A 19,703-nucleotide genomic window follows, 5' to 3' on the forward strand; every position below is an offset into this window, starting at 1 on the left:
GGGTTTACCTATAGACTAGGCCCACTAATGTTGCTTGTGACAAAACACTGAAAGGTCACCTATGTTATTTGACAGGAATAATCCACTGTTTAACAATACTTAAATTCCCTAGGACTGAAGATTCGGCTTTCAGATCTTCCCTTTACAGGGATACGAGTCATAGTGTGAGTCATAGTTCATCAATTCCACTCAATGGCAAAAAACAAGGATTGTTAAAAAATTAATGGTTCAGTTTTGGAATATAGCGGTCCCTCTGAACATCACATTCCTAAATAGACGTCCGTATCATGCCTGTAGGAGTCAGCAAACTAAGCTTCTCCACTTTTCTTCCCCCAGCATGCTCCATTTCCTTATCCAACGGGAGAAATACGAGGTCAGTATCAGCAAGTAAAGGAGATTCAGAAGTAGGCTACAGAAAGTCACTATTTACGTCTTTGCTAAATACCCCGTCTTCCTGGACACCCCATGGAGGGACAAAGCTCGAACAAATTATGAAACAGTAGGGCTAATATCTCGGTGTAGAAAACGGAATGAAAACTTTGTTCATTGCTTGCAAGTTCCCAGGCATGTTTTTTTCTGGATTTGCTCTGCGCTGATACAAGTCTGACAGTTTACAACAAAGTAATTTGTAAGGAGATTCTCGACAGGTAAGACCGGATATTAAACTCTACATTATATTGTAGTAATTCACAGTACTGTTTTAGACAATTAATGGGTGTTTCGTTGTTGACTATGACAGTTCAATAACTTTACCAAGTGTGCTGATAGCTTTTTTTAGCTGAGCTGCTGATTTCACGAGCTGTTAGGGCTTCATACAGAGCACGTATAATTTGTTATAATGCGACAGACACAACGATTGTTGTGTAGTCTACCATAAAATAACATCACGTTCACATGATGTTAGTTACATGGAATTAATGTGTGAACATGTCACTATAGGCTACTAAATTAATACAAAATCAAATGTAGCCTCATGAAGTCTGAAGAAACATTATAAGCATGTACTTTTCGGGAAGACGTTTTCACATGTGATTAGCCAACTAGTGAGCATACAATTTGCATAAAATGGTGCCAGCAGAAATTGCTGCATGAATCATTCCTAAAGGAATGCATAGGGGTTATTATGCCTCTCATGCAGAGACCTAAGCAATTAAGTATCAAGATAAATTCAGAGCACTTTGAGGAGGAACAGCTGAGAGGCGGCTAGTGCTGATCTAGTATGTGGGAAGCATGCCTTGTCGAACAACTGTCTTCTAGCTTGAACAACTGTCTAGTTTGAGTGCCATATTGTGTTGCAAAGGATGTCTGAAGCACAGATGAAGCCTATTTATTGCTCTAACAATGCTATCATGTCTGTATCAATGGCTTTTCAGACCGGCCAATTTAATTAGGGCCGATTTCAAGTTTTCATAGCAATTGGTAATCTGCATTTTTGGAATCTGATTATGGCCGATTCCATTGCACTCCACAAGGAGACTGCGTGGCAGGCTGACCACCTGTTACGAGTGCAGCAAGGAGCCAGGGTAAGTTGCTAGTTAGCATTAAACATATCTTATAAAAAAACAATCTTAACATAATCACTAGTTTACTACACATGGTTGATATTACTAGTTTAACTAGCTTGTCCTGCGTTGCAAATAATCAATGCGGTGCGTGTTAATTTATCATCGAATCACAGCCTACTTTGCCAAACGGGTGATGATTTAACAAGCGCATTCATGAAAAAAGCACTGTCGTTGTACCAATGTACCTAACCATAAACATCAATACCTTTCTTCAAATCAATACACACAAGTATATATTTTTTAAACCTGCATATTTAGTTTTAAAAAATTCATGTTAACAGGCAATATTAACTAGGGAAATTGTATCACTTCTCTTGTGTTCTGTGCAAGCAGAGTCAGGGTATATGCAGCAGTTTGGGCCGCCTGGCTCGTTGCGAACTGTAATTAATTTCCCCAAATTTTACATAACATTGAAGGTTGTGCAATGTAACAGCAATATTTAGACTTATGGATGCTACCCGTTTGATAAAATATTGAACGGCTCCGTATTTCACTGAAAGGATAAACGTTTTGTTTTCGAAATGATAGTTTCCGGATTTGACCGTATTAATGAGCGGTAGTAGGCAGCAGCAGTCTCTTAAGCATTCATTCACAAAGCACTTTCCTGCATTTGCCAGCAGCTCTTCGCAATGCTTGAAGCACAGTCCTGTTTATGACTTCAAGCCTATAAACTCCTGAGATTAGGCTGGCAATACTATAGTGCCTATAAGAACATCCAATAGTCAAAGGTATATGAAATACAAATGGTATAGAGAAAGAGTCCTATAATTAATAACTACAACCTAAAACTTCTTAACTCAAAATATTGAAGACTCATGTTAGAAGGAACCACCAGCTTTCATATGTTCTCACGTTCTGAGCAAGGACCTTAAACGTTAGCTTTTTTACATGGCACATATTGCACTTTTACTTTCTTCTCCAACACTGTTTTTGCATCATTTAAACCAAATTGAACATGTTTCATTATTTATGAGACTAAATTGATTTTATTTGTATTATATTAAGTTAAAATAAGTCTTCATTCAGTATTGTTGTAATTGTCATTATAATATATATATATATATATATATATATATATATATATATGTGCCGATTTAATTGGTATTGGCTTTTTTAGGTTCTCCGATAATCGTTATCAGATTTCGGAGTAAATTCATTATCGGTCGACCTCTAATTCCTTGTTTAGCCTATAACCATTGTCATTCCTTTTACAAACTTCTTATGGACCAAATCCCGTTAGCTGGATTAACTTGACAACATCCGGTGAAATGGCAGAGCGCGAAATTCCCCAAAAATTATTAGAAATATTTAACTTTCATACATTCACAAGTGCAATACACCAAATTAAAGCTTTACTTCTTGTTAATCTAGCCACTGTGTCAGATTTCAAAAAGGCTTTACGGCGAAAGCAAACCATGCGATTATCCGAGGACAGCACCCCATCAAACAAACACATGACAATCATATTTCAACCTGCCAGGCATGACACACAACTCAGAAATAACGATATAATTCATGCTTACCTTTGAAGATCTTCTTCTGTTGGCACTCCAATATGTCCCATAAACATCACAAATGGTCCTTTTGTTCGATGTAATTCTGTCGTTATATCCCCAAAATGTCAATTTATTTGGCGTGTTTGATTCAGAAAAACACTGGTTCCAACTCACCCAGCATGGCTACAAAATATCTAAAAAGTTACCTGTAAACTTTGTCCAAACATTTCAAACAACTTTCCTAATCCAACTTGAAGTATTTTAAAACGTAAATAATTGATAATTTAAGACGGAATAAATTGTGTTCAATAGTGGATAAAATGAAAGTGGCGCGAGCTTCAATTCACGGGCCCCAAACAAGAGTACACTTGGCTATACACCCAGAAAGGAAATGGCTAGTTCTTCATTTCTCAAAAGAAAAACATTAACCAATTTCTAAAGACTGTTGACATCTAGTGGAAGCTATAGGAACTGCAAGCATATTTCTATTAAAACTGCTTGCCATAGGAAACCAAAGGAAAACATATTGACCTCAAATATTTTCCCTGGATGGATTGTGCGCTGGGTTTTGCCTGCCAAATCGGTTCTGTTATACTCACAGACATTAATCAAACAGTTTTAGAAATGTCAGTGTGGTCTATCCAAATCTACTAATAATATGCATATCCTAGCTTCTGGGCCTGAGTAGCCGGCAGTTTACTTTGGGCACGATTTTCATCCGGACGTGAAAATACCACCCCCTATCACAGAAAGATTTTAAGGGACAATCTACAGTTCAACCGATAACAACCCGGTCACCCCACCACTTTTTTTAGGTGAACAGTTTAGGGGCTGGAGAAATGTAACCACTCTCAAATTCATAGATGGAGCTATGGATGCAAGGACTGACCATCTATAAGTTCAAAATAATCGTTTATACCATGTTTTGAGGCTGTACAGTTTTTTTTTACAATAAAACAAGTAGAACATCTTTGTAGTTGGGTTTCTGATGGGGCAAGAAATTAGTTATGAGCCATTAAAATTATATTCCTCAAGATTGCGGATTGTCCCAGATTTGTGGCTGTCTTGATCCCTGCTGTTATTTTTTTTTCAATCTTCCCTGTGACCTGCCCTGTCTGGAACGGAACTGAGGAGTAACAGCGAAACCTACATTGTTATCGTGACAAAGACCAAAGTTAGCGGGAGTACCGTTGAGGACAGGGGTGTGTCTCTATCACAGATGAAGGATCTTTTAAATTAACAAAAATAGTTCTACAAGCAGTTGTTACAACAGCAAGAAAATAGTGTTTTGTTCAAATACTGGTGGAGTCAACTATTATAATAATGGACGACCTGACCAGAGAGGTCCAGGACTTGAAGAACTCATCGAGCTCCCAGGGTCAACTCGATGAGTTTAAACAGGAGAATGGCAAGATGACAGCAATCTGTAAGTCATTGAGAAAGGACATCAGTTCTGTTTGTGAATCCATGATAACAATTACGGAGAAATCGGATTATCTCGAGGGACAATCAAGGTGGAACGACATGGTTGTGGATGGAATCTCAGAATATCCACATGAGACCTGGACGGCATCTGAGCACAAAATGATGGAAATGATCTCAGAGAAACTGAAGATGGACCACAGGAAGATTGAGGTGGAGCTCGCCCACAGGACTGGAAAACCCACCAGGTGACAAACCCAGGCCGATAGTGGTCAAGTTACTGAGGTTCAATGACAGGGTAGTTGTTCTGGAAAGAGCCAAGAACTTGAGAGGAACATATATAGTGCATTCAGAAAGTATTCAGACCCTTTCTCTTTTTCCACGTTTTGTGATGTTACAGCCTTATTCTAAAATGGATTGAAGAACACTTTTCCTTGTCAATCTACACACAATACTCCATAATGACAAATTGAAATGTTTATTTATTTTAATTTGCACATTTATAACAAATTTTAACTTACCTTATTTACATAAGTATTCTGACCCTTTGCTATGAGACTTGAAATTGAGTTCAGGTGCATCCTGTTTCCATTTCCACAACTTATTTGGAGTCCACCTGTGGTAAATTCAATTGATTGGACATGATTTGGAAAGGCACACACCTGTCTACATTAGAGGTCGACCGATTATGATTTTTCAACACCGTTACTGATTATTGGAGGACCAAAAAAGCCGAAACCGATTAATCAACTGATTTAAAAAAAATAATAATAATTTGTTTGTTTTTTTGAACACTTATTTTAACTTAATATAATACATAAATAAAATCAATTTAGCATCAAGTAAATAATGAAAAATGTGCAATTTGGTATAAATAATGCAAAAACAAAGTGTTGGTGAAGAAAATAAAAGTGCAATATGTGCTATGTAAGAAAGCTAACGTTTCAGTTCTTTGCTCAGAACATGAGAACATATGAAAGCTGGTAGTTCCTTTTGACATGAGTCTTCAATATTCCCAGGTAAGAAGTTTTTGGTTGTAGTTATTATAGGAATTATAGGACTAATTATAGGACCCTCTATACCATTTGTATTTCATTCACCTTTGACTATTGGATGTTCTAATAGGCACTTTAGTATTGCCAGTGTAACAGTATAGCTTCCGTCCCTCTCCTCGCTCCTCCCTGGGATCGAACCAGCAACACAACGACAACAGCCACCATCGAACCAGCGTTACCTATGCAGAGCAAGGGAAACAACTACTAGAAGACTCAGAGCGAGTGACGCTATTAGCGCGCGCTAACTAGCTAGCCATTTCACATCGGTTACACCAGCCTTATCTCGGGAGTTGGGCTTGAAGTCATAAACAGCGCAATGTTTGACGCACAACGAAGAGCTGCTGGCAAAACGCACAAAAGTGCTGTTTGAATGAATGTTTACGCGCCTGCTTCTGCCTACCACCGCTCAGTCAGATACTTAGATACTTGTATGCTCAGACACTCTAGATAATATCTAGTAATATCATCAACCATGTGTAGTTAACTAGTGATTATGATTGATTGTTTTTTACAAGATAAGTTTAATGCTAGCTAGCAACTTACCTTGGCTTACTGCATTCGCATAACAGGCAATCTCCTTGTGGAGTGCAACGAGAGAGAGGCAGGTCGTTATTGCGTTGGACTAGTTAACTGTAAGGTTGCAAGATTGGATCCCCCGAGGTGACAAGGTGAAAATCTGTCGTTCTGCCCCTGAACAAGGCAGTTAACCACCGTTCCTAGGCTGTCATTGAAAATAAGAATGTGTTCTTAACTGACTTGCCTAGTTAAATAAAGATTAAATACAGTTATAAAGTTTTTGTTTTTTTGTTATGAAAACTTGAAATCGGCCTTAATTAATCGGCCATTCCGACTAATCGGTCGACCTCTCGTCTATATAAGGTCCCACAGTTGACAGTGCATGTCAGAGCAAACTAACTATGAGGTTGAAGGAATTGTCCGTAGACCTCCGAGACAGGATTGTGTCGAGGCACAGATCTGGGGAAGGGTAACAAAATATTTCTGCAGCATTGAAGGTCCCCAAGAACACTGGCCGCCATCATTCTTAAATGGAAGAAGTTTGGAACCACCAAGACTCTTCCTAGAGCTGGCCACCCGGCCAAACTGAGCAATCGGTAGAGAAGGACCTTGGTCAGAGAGGTGACCAAGAACTCGATGGTCACTGTGACAGAGCGCCAGAGTTCCTCTGTGGAGATGGGAGAACCTTCCAGAAGGACAACCATCTCTGCAGACGGAAGCCACTCTTCAGTAAAAGACACATGAAGGCCCGCTTGGAGTTTGCCAAAAGGCACCTAAAGGACTCTGACCATGAGAAACAAGATTCTCTTGTTTGATGAAACCAAGATTGAACTCTTTGGCCTGAATGCCAAGCATCACATCTGGAGGATACCTGGCACCATCCCTATGGTGAAGCATGGTGGTGGCAGCATCTTGCTGTGGGGATGTTTTTCAGCGGTAGGGACTGGGAGACTAGACAGGATTGAGGGAAGGATGAACGGAGCAAAGTTCAGAGCGATCCTTGATGAAAACCTGCTCCAGACCACTCAGGACCCCAGACTGGGGTGAAGGTTCACCTTCCAACAAGACAACGACCCTAAGCACACAGCCAAGACAATGCAGGAGTGGCTTCGGGACAAGTTTCTGAATATCATTGAGTGGCCCAGCCAGAGCCTGGACTTGAACCCAATAAAACATCTTGAGAGGATCTGCAGAGAAGAATGGGAGAAATTTCCAGAATACAGGTGTGCCAAGCTTGTAGCGCCATACACAAGAAGACTCTAGGCTGTAATCGCAGCCAGAGGTGCTTCAACAAAGTACTGAAAAAAGGGTCCGAATACTTATGTAAATGTGATATTTCAATTTGCAAACATTTCTGAAAACCTGTTTTTTGTTTTGTCACTATGGGGTATTGTGTGTAGATTTGAGGGGAAAAACACAATTAGTTCATTTTAGAATAAGGCTGTAACGTAACAAAATGTGGAAAAAGTCAAGGGGTCTAAATACTTTCCGAATGCATTGTATGTGTAGCTGATAGATGCACACACACACTACATGTTAATGTTTTTAAATGTACTGTATGTAAATTGAAATGTATTTTTTTGTTGTCTAACCCCCTTAAGACTAGATATCACCATTGGCTTTGGCTAATTGGGATCCAAATACAAAATCAGATTGCGCAATTTAAATGCATTTCTTGCATTTTCCATTGTCCTGGATCTGATACGTTTCCTCAAAAGCACTTGGTCAACATTGTCAACAGCCACATTTTTGGCTTTAACCTTTATTTCCATAAACCGTTGGCCCTGTTTTTATTTTTATTATTGAGCTCTTACAGTTGAGCCATGAGTGAAAAAGGGTGACTTTTGGGGTGCATCTCATTCCTTCAGTGCATTCTCCAGATGTTATGTGCATTGCACTTTACATGCTTTGAAGCATATTCAACGGTTCACTTGTAGGCCCGTTGTGGCTGACCACTCAATATACTGTACAATGTCTGTCAAGCCTGTACAAACATTTTGTTCAGACATTTTCTAATTTATCAGTCTGTCAAGTGTTTTCCAAGTCCACCTAAACAGACCAATGTCCCTTCATACCAAATTTTGCCATACTTTTGGATTCTTCACCCTCTCCAAAGTGTTGAAGCACAAACCAAATAGAACATTTTTATTCTCCAATTCATACATACGCCCAATACAGAAGTCAGAGTACGCCTTTTTTAAATAAGGCTAATGATTTACGGGGAACTGTTTTTGCTTTTCTCTCTGCCTTTACACACGGCTGTCTGGTTCACATCCTTGCTCTGGCAGAGGGAATCCATTTACCTTTGTTAAGCCTTCTGCTTTGCAGTTGACCCCACGTTTTCTCAAACCCTTCCTGCTCTAATGCTGGCCATGGGTCTGTGACCTCTTAGACCTGTAACTGAGGAGAAATGTCAATTTCCCATTTTATGTTCTTCTCAGAGGAGTGATGTGAATATGAAGACAGCATGTAAAGATGGATGAGTTCTTTGCGACATACCTCATATGGATATCTCCCCTATATCCCTTACAAGGAAGGCCCAGGGATAATTAATAGCAATGCCGCACCCAAAGACAAATGACCTCACTCCAGGACCCTCATCTGTTTTTCATTGTTTTGAGCCCTTCATTGGGCTGGTTTGCTTAATGAAGCCAATATAAAACTGCCTTCAAAGGGCACTGTGCACAGCAATCCCTCTCCATGACCATTTGGAAAGAATGATCATACTCTGTGCAGCTCATAGAACTCCTCAGATACGCTGGTTAATTCACAGCAGCAGTGTTAGACAAACAGCAGCAGTCCCAATTTGGGTTGGAGTCTTTACGGTAAATTTATGGAATTTTTCAATGGGAAGTTACACCCTGGAATATGGGAAAATTTGTTTTAAATTCATCAATAAAGTTTGCTTATGACAGTGAACCTTTTTTGTGTGATACACAAGGCAATTCAAGTTATTGTGGCATATTTTGGTTAAGCTATCCTCAATTCAATGGAATTGCAACCCTCTGCATGCACAGTGCATTCTTCCATCACATGTACAGCTGATTCTCAAGATCTTGCACACTTATGAGATGCTATTGAGCCCACATTACTACACTGTCTGAGCCAAGGACTACATGCTTTCTGGTAAGTTTTGATTACAATACTGGGTGGGGTGAATATATTTTATACGACATACGTTATGTTTTTTGTTATCTTGTAAGTAGTAGCCCACAGCAAAGTGTGTTAATTTCTAACTTGTTATCAATTTCTGGTAGTTAGTTTTTTGCTACCATGTGGGTTTTAGCTTGCTTGAGCCTGTTTCCATACATGTTTCATTTTTAAAACATTCATTTTACAAAGGAGTTGTTTAATATGACTGCGTAACTATTTATCTGTACATGGAATTGTATTACTTTGTAAATTTTGTAGTTTTTTTTTTCAATCCTTTACAGGTAAATTCCACGGGCACTAGCTGATGTGTGGAGACATTTCACTGCAGCTAATGTCGAAGGAAAAGCTGAGTACATTTGCAAAAACTGTGCCAAATCATATGTGAAGAATGCAACAAAGATGTAGAATCATCTGGCCAAGTGCATGAAGTTTCCTTAGCGCTCACAACAAGCAACATCTGACAATAGATCCTCTACTTCAATTAGAGGTGAAAATGATGAATCAGACACGTTATCGATAGAAACAACTCATGGTCCTCCTGGAATCAGAAGGTTTTTTGACTCAATGGAGGAACGTAGTCAGAGAAATGCTGATGAATGTCTTGCTCGAGCTGTGTATGCAGCTGGTTCATCTCTGATGCTTCCAAGTACTGGATGAGTTTTCTGAATGTTCTTCACCCAGCATACACCCCTCCAACCAGACATACTTTTTATCTACTAATTTGCTGGATGCAGAGTTCAACAGAGTTCAAGTGAAGGTCAAGCAAATCATACAGAAAGCAGATTGTAAAACAATCGTCTCTGGTGGGTGGTCGAATGTTCGTGGCCAAGGAATAATTAACTACATCTCAACCAGTATTCTACAAGAGCACAGACACAATGGACAACGGACACACCAGCCTCTACATTGCAGATGAGCTGAAGGCAGTCATCAATGACCTTGGACCACAGAAGGTATTTGCACTGGTGACAGACAATGTTGCGAACATGAAGGATGATTGGTCTAAAGTGGAGGAGTCCTACCCTCACATCACACCCATATGACTGTGCTGCTCATGCATTGAATCTGCTCCTCAAGGACATCATGGCACTGAAAACAATTGATGCACTCTACGAGAGCCAAGGAATTGTTAGGTATGTGAAGGGTAATCAAGTTACAGCAGCAATCTACCTCACCAAGCAAAGTGAGAAGAATAAGAGCACCACATTGAAGCTGTTCAACACCCGTTGGAGTGGTGTTATCATGTTTGACAGTCTCCTGAAGGTGAAGGAGTCTCTCAAAAGAATGGGCATATCAGTCTGCCAATATGGAGTGGGCTCACTCAACATTTTGCCTAAGAACACAACCATGAATAAAGAAGGGTACCAACACATCCTCCGAGAGCTACTTCTCCCAACCATCCAGGAGCAGTCTGGTGACGAACAATACTTTTTCCAGCATGATGGAGCACCTTGCAATAAGGCAAAAGCGTTTGGTTGTGTTTCAGAGGACGCATGACTTTTGACCTTCGTCTCTCCTGAGCCCATACGGGAGTTGTAGCGATGAGACAAGATAGATACTAACAATTGGATACCATGAAATTGGGGAGAAAAAGGGGGTAAAATAAAACAAATTTTAAAGAAAGGAAATAAAAGTTGAAATAAATCATTCTCTCATTCTCTCTTTTATTCTGACATTTCACATTCTTAAAATGAAGTGGTGATCCTAACTGACCTAAGACAGGGAATTTTTACTAGGATTAAATTTCAGGAATTGTGAAACTGAGTTTAAATGTATTTGCCTAATATGTATGTACACTTCTGACTTCAACTGTAGGTTGAAAACATTTTTGGGAGATGCGATGGATAATTTGGGAATCATTCAATATTCCCTTTTTGTTGTTCAGTCAAATCATCCTATGTGAAGAGTCATTTGTAACTTTTGTAACTACATCTTTTTTCTTCTATTGGAAGCACTTAATTGCAAATGATTGTCTACTTATGATAAGGTACAATATTTGTTTCTGTCTCCGTATGATGTGGTAAATATATCCAATGCAAAAAACATCTACATTTAAATGGTTTTAATATTAATTTGCATATATTTCTGTTAATTCCCACGGAAAGTTCCCACCTCTGAATATTCCTCAAAATATGCAACCCTAGTCCCAATTATGTTTTTTTGCCTCTGTGTATGGGACACTCATAGTGACCAGCTAGAGCCCTTTTCCGCTGCCCCTTCATGAAAGTTCCCATTCTCTTGGACAGTCTGAACAGCACTGGGTAGCTCCCATGCCACTGGGCCACAAAGGCTGCTATATCAGCATTTTTTTGTCATTTTGACATCTGGCTCAGGGTCTCAGTGCCAGTCTGTACCCTCTGTGGCTACAGCTCAGGGCCAATCACAAACAGGAACAAGGCTTGGCCTCTGACTGTGCAGCTACCCCTGGCTGGCTCACAAACAGCAGCTCCGATCACACCCATACTTTTCAAACTGCTCATTTCAGGATGAAGACAGTAAAAGTTTTTCTGTGCTGTAGTGCACATTTATGAAATGCTTCTCGGATGCAGCCTCCAGCTATACATACGCTGTGAGCACATTCTGTGTCTATATTCTGACACTGTTATTTGAGCAACCTCACGCTGCTGTTTACTTTTTTAGAGCCATGCATTCTGCATGCTCTTGTTTTTAAGCAGTATTTCCTTTGAAACCTCAGTGTGAACCGGGGAATGGAGGCATCCTGTTGTGTTGCGCTTGCTATCAAATGGTAGGGAGCCTTTTGCTCGGTTCCCTTGCGGTTAATGGTATCTTGTTTAGACTGTGTTGGGTTATAGTGTTTCAGAACTGTTCTGGTGTGACTGCCAAAGCATCCCCTGCCATTAGCTCAGATTACTTCAGCTTCGGCAAGGCTTTTACAGGTGCTACAATGACCGTATTATGAATGGGAAGGCAAGCTGTGTCCTGCCCAGACTGAGACATTTTGATATCTTCCTTATCGGCTCAGAATTGCTCTGTTATTTAGTATTTTGGTAGATGATGGCAAATACAACATGTCTTATTACCTAGAAAGGCTAGAGTTCCTCAGAACTGAGAAAGACTTGACTGGCTGTTACTCTATGATAAGTCATGCTCAGTGCAACCCTACCTCGTAGCAGTGGTAATGTCTAGCTTGTTGACTAATGGGGGAGGATTTCCTGACAGTGAATTTAGCCAGTGACAATTGTCTTTGTCTGGGTTTTTGGCAAGCCTTGTCTGCGCTTGGCCTCTGGCTGTTTTGAACTGTTATCTGAGTTGAGAGCCACCACTGCTGCATAAAACAGGACTTTTACAAGGCACCTATATAGCACTGGTGAGGTAGTAGATGATTAGACAACACCTTTAAGATCCCTATCAGCTATATGTGCTGTAAACTTTAACATGATTGAAATGGTTGCTTCTCTTGGGAGGAAAAATGCTTTACTTGGAAATGAAGGCCTCATAATTTCTCTTAATTTTTAAAGGCCACAATGTGAGGGATTGGTTTGGGTCATGTTTTTACAGTAACATAAGGGATGTCTGGTCCTCGTGTTTCTGTAAAGAGACATTTAAAAAAAATGTTCAACTTTATATTCATCATTTCCAGCACCACCCTAACATCAACATATGAAAATGGTATGTTTCTATGTTGTGTGGAAATCATATGATTTTAACCAATTATGTGTAGACATTACTGACTAATTGTCTACTAATATGTTGATGTAAGCGGAAAGTGTTTCCAATATCTTTTTTACTACAAAACGTAGCCATTTTCACATGTTGATTTTTGGGGTGGTGCTGGAAATGATGAATATGAAGTTGAAATATTTTGAAATGTCCTTTATAAAGACTAAAACATTATGGATGACGTGGGAGAGAGTAAAGTGGAAACCCAAATAGAGTTTGGAAGATGAGTTGTAGTACGTATCTGTGAACCTTTATTTAGCAGAGGCTTGAAGGAGTATACACAGTCAGGCATGAGGGAGCAATTTCTTTGTGTCGCTTTTGATAACTAGTCTACCTTTCTGGAGTGAATATATTATTTAAAGTGATATTATTAATGTCTAACCCTTGCTATATTGGGTTGCAATTCAACTTTAATGATCATATCCATACATTACCGATCGCTCACTACCCGAAGAGTGTTATATGGAAATGATTTGTTTCAGGAGCTTGCCAGCTAGCTTAAGTCAGTTTGTGACTGGCCTGTGTTTGATGAATTGGCCCCATATTTTACATCTCCTACAGGACTGATAGAGGTAGTTCTAGGGGTGGATGGATCCCTCAGTATTATGATCCTCTTGATCATAAAGTGACATTTTAATTGTCTATGAAACAGGTTTTTAATAATATACTTTTTGCGAAGTACCTCAGCATAATATGATATTTTTTGGAGTGTTGATGTCATCATGCTGTGGTGAAATTTAACAATACAAAGTGGAACCTTAAGGCTCCTCATTAGTAGAGACGGAGCCCATATGTGAGACATTGAGAAGACATGGAGGAGTGTGTGTGTGGTCATGGGACTACCGCTCATCTGCGGTATACCTAAAGTTCATAGGCTAGTCTGTAGCATCAATCACTTATCACAGACACTCACTGCTCATTGCCTGACAACTCCTACTATTGACCTCTGTCTCTCTCTCAGACCAGGGAAAAAATATTATTGTTGATTTTCCAGCTGCGACTTGAACACATCTGTACCCCACATCACAGGCCCTTATAATGTTAATTTGTGAGTTGCAGTAGGATAAATAATTTGTCAATACAGCATCTATTTCCTGCGCCAGCATAGTCTGACCCCTGTCCAATGTGAATGAGTAGCTTTTGTAGACCGAGCAGGGGAATTACACTTATTCCAGACAGAGTTGCTCACATAACCTTTAGTAGTCAAGAGCAGGGAATAGTAAGTTCCTGGAAAGTTTGTTTTCTTCATCCTCTCTGTTCTCCCATCGCATCTCATATCAAGTCGATGTTTGTTTTGTCATATGCACAGGATACACAGTACAATGAAAAGCTTACTTGCAAGCTCTCCTCTCAACAGTGCAACAACAAATATATAAATTAAATAAAACATTAAATTAGTAGATCGTTCTGTTAATTTCTATCCATTTCAGTAGCAACCATGGTAATAATGTAGTAAAAACACCTACTACTAGGAAATATTCTATGGCAATATGTAACCTAGTCCCTGAGCCACAGTGTTTGATTTCTGTCCAGTGTGAAGTAGGCCAAGCTAACACTTTTAGTAGGCCTACCATAACACTTCTGTACAGTGTGAAGTAGTAGCTACTATAAGTGAAGGACCTCAGAGAGTTGTCGCCAGTGAGACTAATGGCAGACAAGGGAAGCTCATTGCCAAGGCACAGCCATCTCTCCCTCAAGCTCCCACCAGGCCTATAATCAAAAGCACCGTTGTGAGCTAGAAGAAAGGCATGCTGGGCTTCTTGGCTAGGCTATCACACTGTGGCAATTAAACAAGTCGGTAAACATGGACCTCCCTCTCGCTATTTCTCTTGACTTCCCCTGGGCTTCCTCACTGAAGACATATCATTCTGAACTCATCTCTTCTTTTTTATAAATGTTTTGCAGAATGAGGTCAGCTAGGCTATGTCTGTCATTTACTGATGTCTATGAAGTAATAAACTACTTATTAGATGCTCCTATACTAGAGGTCGACCGATTTATGATTTAACGCCGATACCAATACTGACTATTGGAGACCAATAAAGCCGATACCGATTTAATCGGCAAATAAAAAAACAACAAAAAAAAAAACTATATAGTTTTTTTGTAATGTATATATTTTTTATTTGTAATAATGACAATTACAACAATACTGAATACTTGTTTATTATTATTTTACCCCTTTTTCTCCCCAATTTTGTGGTATCCAATTTTTTTTTTTTTTTTAGTAACTACTATCCTGTCTCATCGCTACAACTCCCATACGGACTCGGGAGAGACGAAGGTTGAAAGTCATGCGTCCTCCAATACACAACCCAACCAAGCCACACTGCTTCTTAACACAGTGCGCATCCAACCCGGAAGCCAGCCGCACCAATGTGTCGGAGGAAACACCATGCAGTTGCAGGTGCGCGATGAGGCAAGGATATCCCTACCGGCCAAACCCTCCCGGTCGATGCCGGTTACGACAGAGCCTGGGCGGAACCCAGAGTCTCTGGTGGCACAGCTGGCGCTGCAGTAGAGCGCCCTTAACCACTGTGCCACCCGGGAAATCCAATTTAGGCTCAAATAAATAATGAAACGTTCAATTTGGTTTAAATAATGCAAAAACAAAGTGTTGGAGAAGAAAGTAATATGTGCTAATATGCGATATGTGCCATGTAAAAAAACGTTTAAGTTTCTTGCTCAGAACATGAGAACATATGAAAGTTGGTGGTTCCTTTTAACATGAGACTTCAATATTCCAAGATAAGAGGTTTAAGGTTGTAGTTAATTTAGTATTTATAGGACTATTTCTCTCTATACCATTTGTATTTCATATACCTTTGACTATTGGATGTTCTTATAGGCACTACAGTATTGCCACTATAGTATTGCTTCCACCCCTCACCTCGCCCCTACCTGGACTCGAACCAGGTACACATCGACAACAGCCAAACTCGAAGCAGCGTTACCCGTCGCCCACCAAAAGCCGCGGCCCTTGCAGAGCAAGGGGAATAACTACTCCAAATCTAAAAGTGAGTGACGTTTGAAACGGTATTAGCGCACACCCAGTAACTAGCTAGCCATTTCACATCGGTTACACCAGCCATTAGGCTGATAGGCTTGAAGTCATAAATGGTGCTGTGCGAAGAGCTGCTGGCGAAATACATTAGTGCTGTTTAAATGAATGATTACGGGCCTGCTGCTGCTCAGTCAGACTGCTCTATCAAATCAGACTTAATTATAACATAATAAAACACGGAAATATGAGCCTTTGGTCATTAATATGGTTGAAACCTGGAAACTATAATTTCAAAATAAAAGGTTTATTATTTGCCAACGGGTGGCATCCCTAAATCTAAATATTCTTGTTACATTGCACAACCTTCAATGTCATGTCATAATTACGTAAAATTCTCAGCAAATTAGTTCGCAATGAGCCAGGCAGCCCAAACTGTTGCATATACCCTGACTCTGCATGCAATGAATGCAAGAGAAATGACAATTTCACCTGGTTAATTTTGCCTGCTAACCTGGATTAGTAGTTATAACTAGTGATTATGATTAATTGTTTTTTATAAGATAAGTTTAATGCTAGCTAGCAATTTACCTTTGCTTCTACTGCATTCGCGTAACAGGCAGGCTACTCGTGGAGTGCAATACTTAGAGCATTGGACTAGTTAACTGTACGGTTACAAGATTGGATGCCCTGAGCTGACAAGGTGAAAATCTGTCGTTCTGCCCCTGAACAAGGCAGTTAACCCACCGTTCCTAGGCCGTAATTGAAAATAAGAATGTGTTCTCAACGGACTTGCCTTGTTAAATAAAGGTATACAAAAAATAAATTTAAATCGGAAATCGGCGCCCAATAATACCGATTTCCGATTGTTATGAAAACTTGAAATCAGCCCTAATTAATCGGCCATTCCGATTAATCGGTCGACCTTTATCCTATACCTGTAATTACTACATCATGTATCACTTCCCAGCTCTGACAGGGATTTTTTTTCCTTTTCATTCTCTGATTTAGAGAGTTTTATTGATTGTATATTATTATTTTTTGCCAATTTGCAAATCTTATCCAGAGTGAATTTGAAGGAGCAATTAGGGTTAAGTGCCTTGCTCATGGGCAAATTGACTGATTTTTTTTTTTTATTAAATAAAAATTCACCTAGTCAACTCAGGGATTTGAACCAAGAACTTTTCGGTTGCTGGCCAAACACCCTTAACCTCTAAGCAAGGCTTAACCGCTGGGCTAGGCTACCTGTCGACCTATGTGATCCTATAACCCCTATTATAATTGTATCACTGTGCATCATGGAACTCTACCGGAATGGATAGCTGCATCCCTGTTGTTGACTTGTGTTCTGGTAGGTGCTCAGAGGAGTTACACAACTCCACACTGCCACCTGCATTCGCAAAATCCTTGTGGTTTTGACTTCAACCATCATGGTTTTGACTTGAGCTGTCGTGGTTTTGGACAAGTCTGCTCGCTCTGGCGTGAACTATATTTGACACCGCTTAAATACAGTCATTAGTGCATCTGGAAGCAACAGCCAAGCCTCTTCTTTCCCCTGCTGTCTGCCCCAACATCAGCTGAGTGACTAGTCATGGGTAATTTGCCTTTCAATCTCACTCTGATTCCCCTGCATTGCATTACTGCAAGTTGAACACAAGCTCAAATCATATTTGGGTTCCAGACTTTTTATTGGTTCACTGAAATTCACAAATTGAAGCAAATGGAGCACTGATTATGATGCTCTAAAGATGCAGTCATGTCAATGCTTTTCCTGGTGTATTGAGTGGATGTCTGTCTGATTTGGATAGCTTCTCTGTAAATAGTTGTCCTTTTATGACCCTAAAATAGATGTTCTGAATATCCTCCCCAGTGGTTTCACCAGGGACTATCAATAACATAATAATAATATAATAATAAATACATAATATAATAATAAATACATTCCACTCAAACATCTGGTATGTGAAGCTTGTCTTCTTCTCTTTACCTGTTGTTTTATTTTTTTTATTTTAAGTCAGTTAAGAACAAATTCTTATTTTCAATGATGGCCTTGGAACAGTGGGTTAACTGCCTGTTCAGGGGCAGAATGACAGATTTGTACCTTGTCAGCTCGGGGGTTTGAACTTGCAACCTTCCAGTTACAAGTCCAATGCTCTAACCACTAGGCTACCCGAGCTGTGTGTGCGCCTATCTTAGAGAAAACAGAGTGACGCTGCTGCAGTTTGAGTCAGGAGGATATTCCACTTAGCACTTCCTCTCTGCTCTGTCATACGAGTGACTTCACATACAGGAAGTAGTGTTCACTGGGCTGCCCAGACACCCAGAACACTGTTGATTAGCAGATGAACTCCCATTTAGCCATTTTCTTCTCAGAGATTTCGGTTAAACTATTTATGTTTTCCTCATTAATCCGGCACTTAATTTGCACACAAATGAGCTGTTTGGTTTGTTTCATGTTGCTATAAAATTGTAAGAGTTGTTTTGAAAAGGCATTTTGATTATTTATCCTCTCCCTCACAAATAACATGATACATATTAAGAAATATGACTTGAAAAGAAAGCCTAATTAAATGACAGGAAGGATATTGTATGACAGTTTGTACTATCTAACTGTGAGCTTGCTCTGTTAGCATCCATCACTGCAGTATCCCCATCACTGCACTCCAGCCATGAATTATACTGTTCATCCAGATGGAAGAGTGCCCTCTACAGGCCCTCCAAATTCACACACAGCAGCAGTCCACATCTCTCATCTAAATACAAAGCTGGCTGGGCCCTGTTTGCAGTGGTAACCATGAGCGGGGCAGGCTGGCACTGTACGACGGGTGCTGCAGTGCTGACAGACCGAAGCATTTAATATTTGAGTCACAATTTATAAAGGGAGGAATATAAAGGGTTCTTCAAATACATTGCAATGGCCATTTTAATGTGGACCTTAACATTATTTTGTGCTTACATAATACAACTAAACAAAGTCAAACATTTCCTGCAAGCTCGCTACATTTAATGGATCTCTAACAGTTCACAGGAAGGGAATGACCATCGCCATTTCCCATACAAATACATACAAATCCTGGAATCTTATTTTTGCTATTTTGTGAAGGTGAGATTCAGGAATTTTTCTTGATTGAAAGCAATAAGCTAGGATGATGGCCTTTTTGAATTTCTAGATCTTTCTGCACATTGTTGGCCAGAAGGAGTTTCTCCACTGAAGCCTGCAGACCATGATACGTCCTTGCCACTTCGCAAACCAGAGCCTGTACTATTCTCAGTCAAACTAGCAGGCAAATTGTCAAGCTTCTTTGAAGTGTGAAAATGGTTGGCTAAAGTAACACTGTCAATACAATAGAAATGTTACATTGATAAAGTCCTCGGACCGTTGCAGAAATCCATACATTCTAGAGTGATCTGTTAGTGTTTTTGTTTGTTTACGGTCATGAGGTCCTTGTCCTCTTTTCCAGGGACTGGCCTCTCCTCAGCTGAGATGACGCAGACGAGTTGGCCCATTAACCCCTTCCCTCCATCTCTCTTTGTCCCCCTCTAAATCCACCACCCGGGGGCGGCAGCGGGAGTTTGTTTAGTGCTGCTACAACACATTCACACATTTTGAGGGGTCCCCACTTAACAAGTAAATGGGGTTAAACCCACGCATGCTGCGTAGCCTGCTGTATGCTTGCTTAGCTCGCACGGAGAGTCGAGCTCGGCTTGAACTCTGGAACTAAATTGCACACCAGGAAAGTGGCTGAATACACTCATTGTCTGGGCCACTGGGTAAAGTTTGAGCTTGAAGGGTTTGATCCCATTTAAGACCATT

General features: G+C 40.0%; 1 protein-coding gene across 1 annotated transcript in view; it reads left to right on the plus strand.

The window, feature by feature from the left end:
• The first annotated feature begins 365 nt into the window (after positions 1-365).
• Positions 366-19,703, plus strand: part of LOC135509160 (tetraspanin-9) — a 319,454-nt gene continuing 300,116 nt past the window's right edge. The window contains exon 1 of the mRNA XM_064929578.1: positions 366-647. The gene's annotated coding sequence lies outside the window, so the exon portion shown is untranslated. The remainder of the gene's footprint in view (positions 648-19,703) is intronic.

This window comes from Oncorhynchus masou, chromosome 22 (assembly GCF_036934945.1).
Source record: "Oncorhynchus masou masou isolate Uvic2021 chromosome 22, UVic_Omas_1.1, whole genome shotgun sequence".
Lineage (NCBI taxonomy): Eukaryota > Metazoa > Chordata > Actinopteri > Salmoniformes > Salmonidae > Oncorhynchus > Oncorhynchus masou.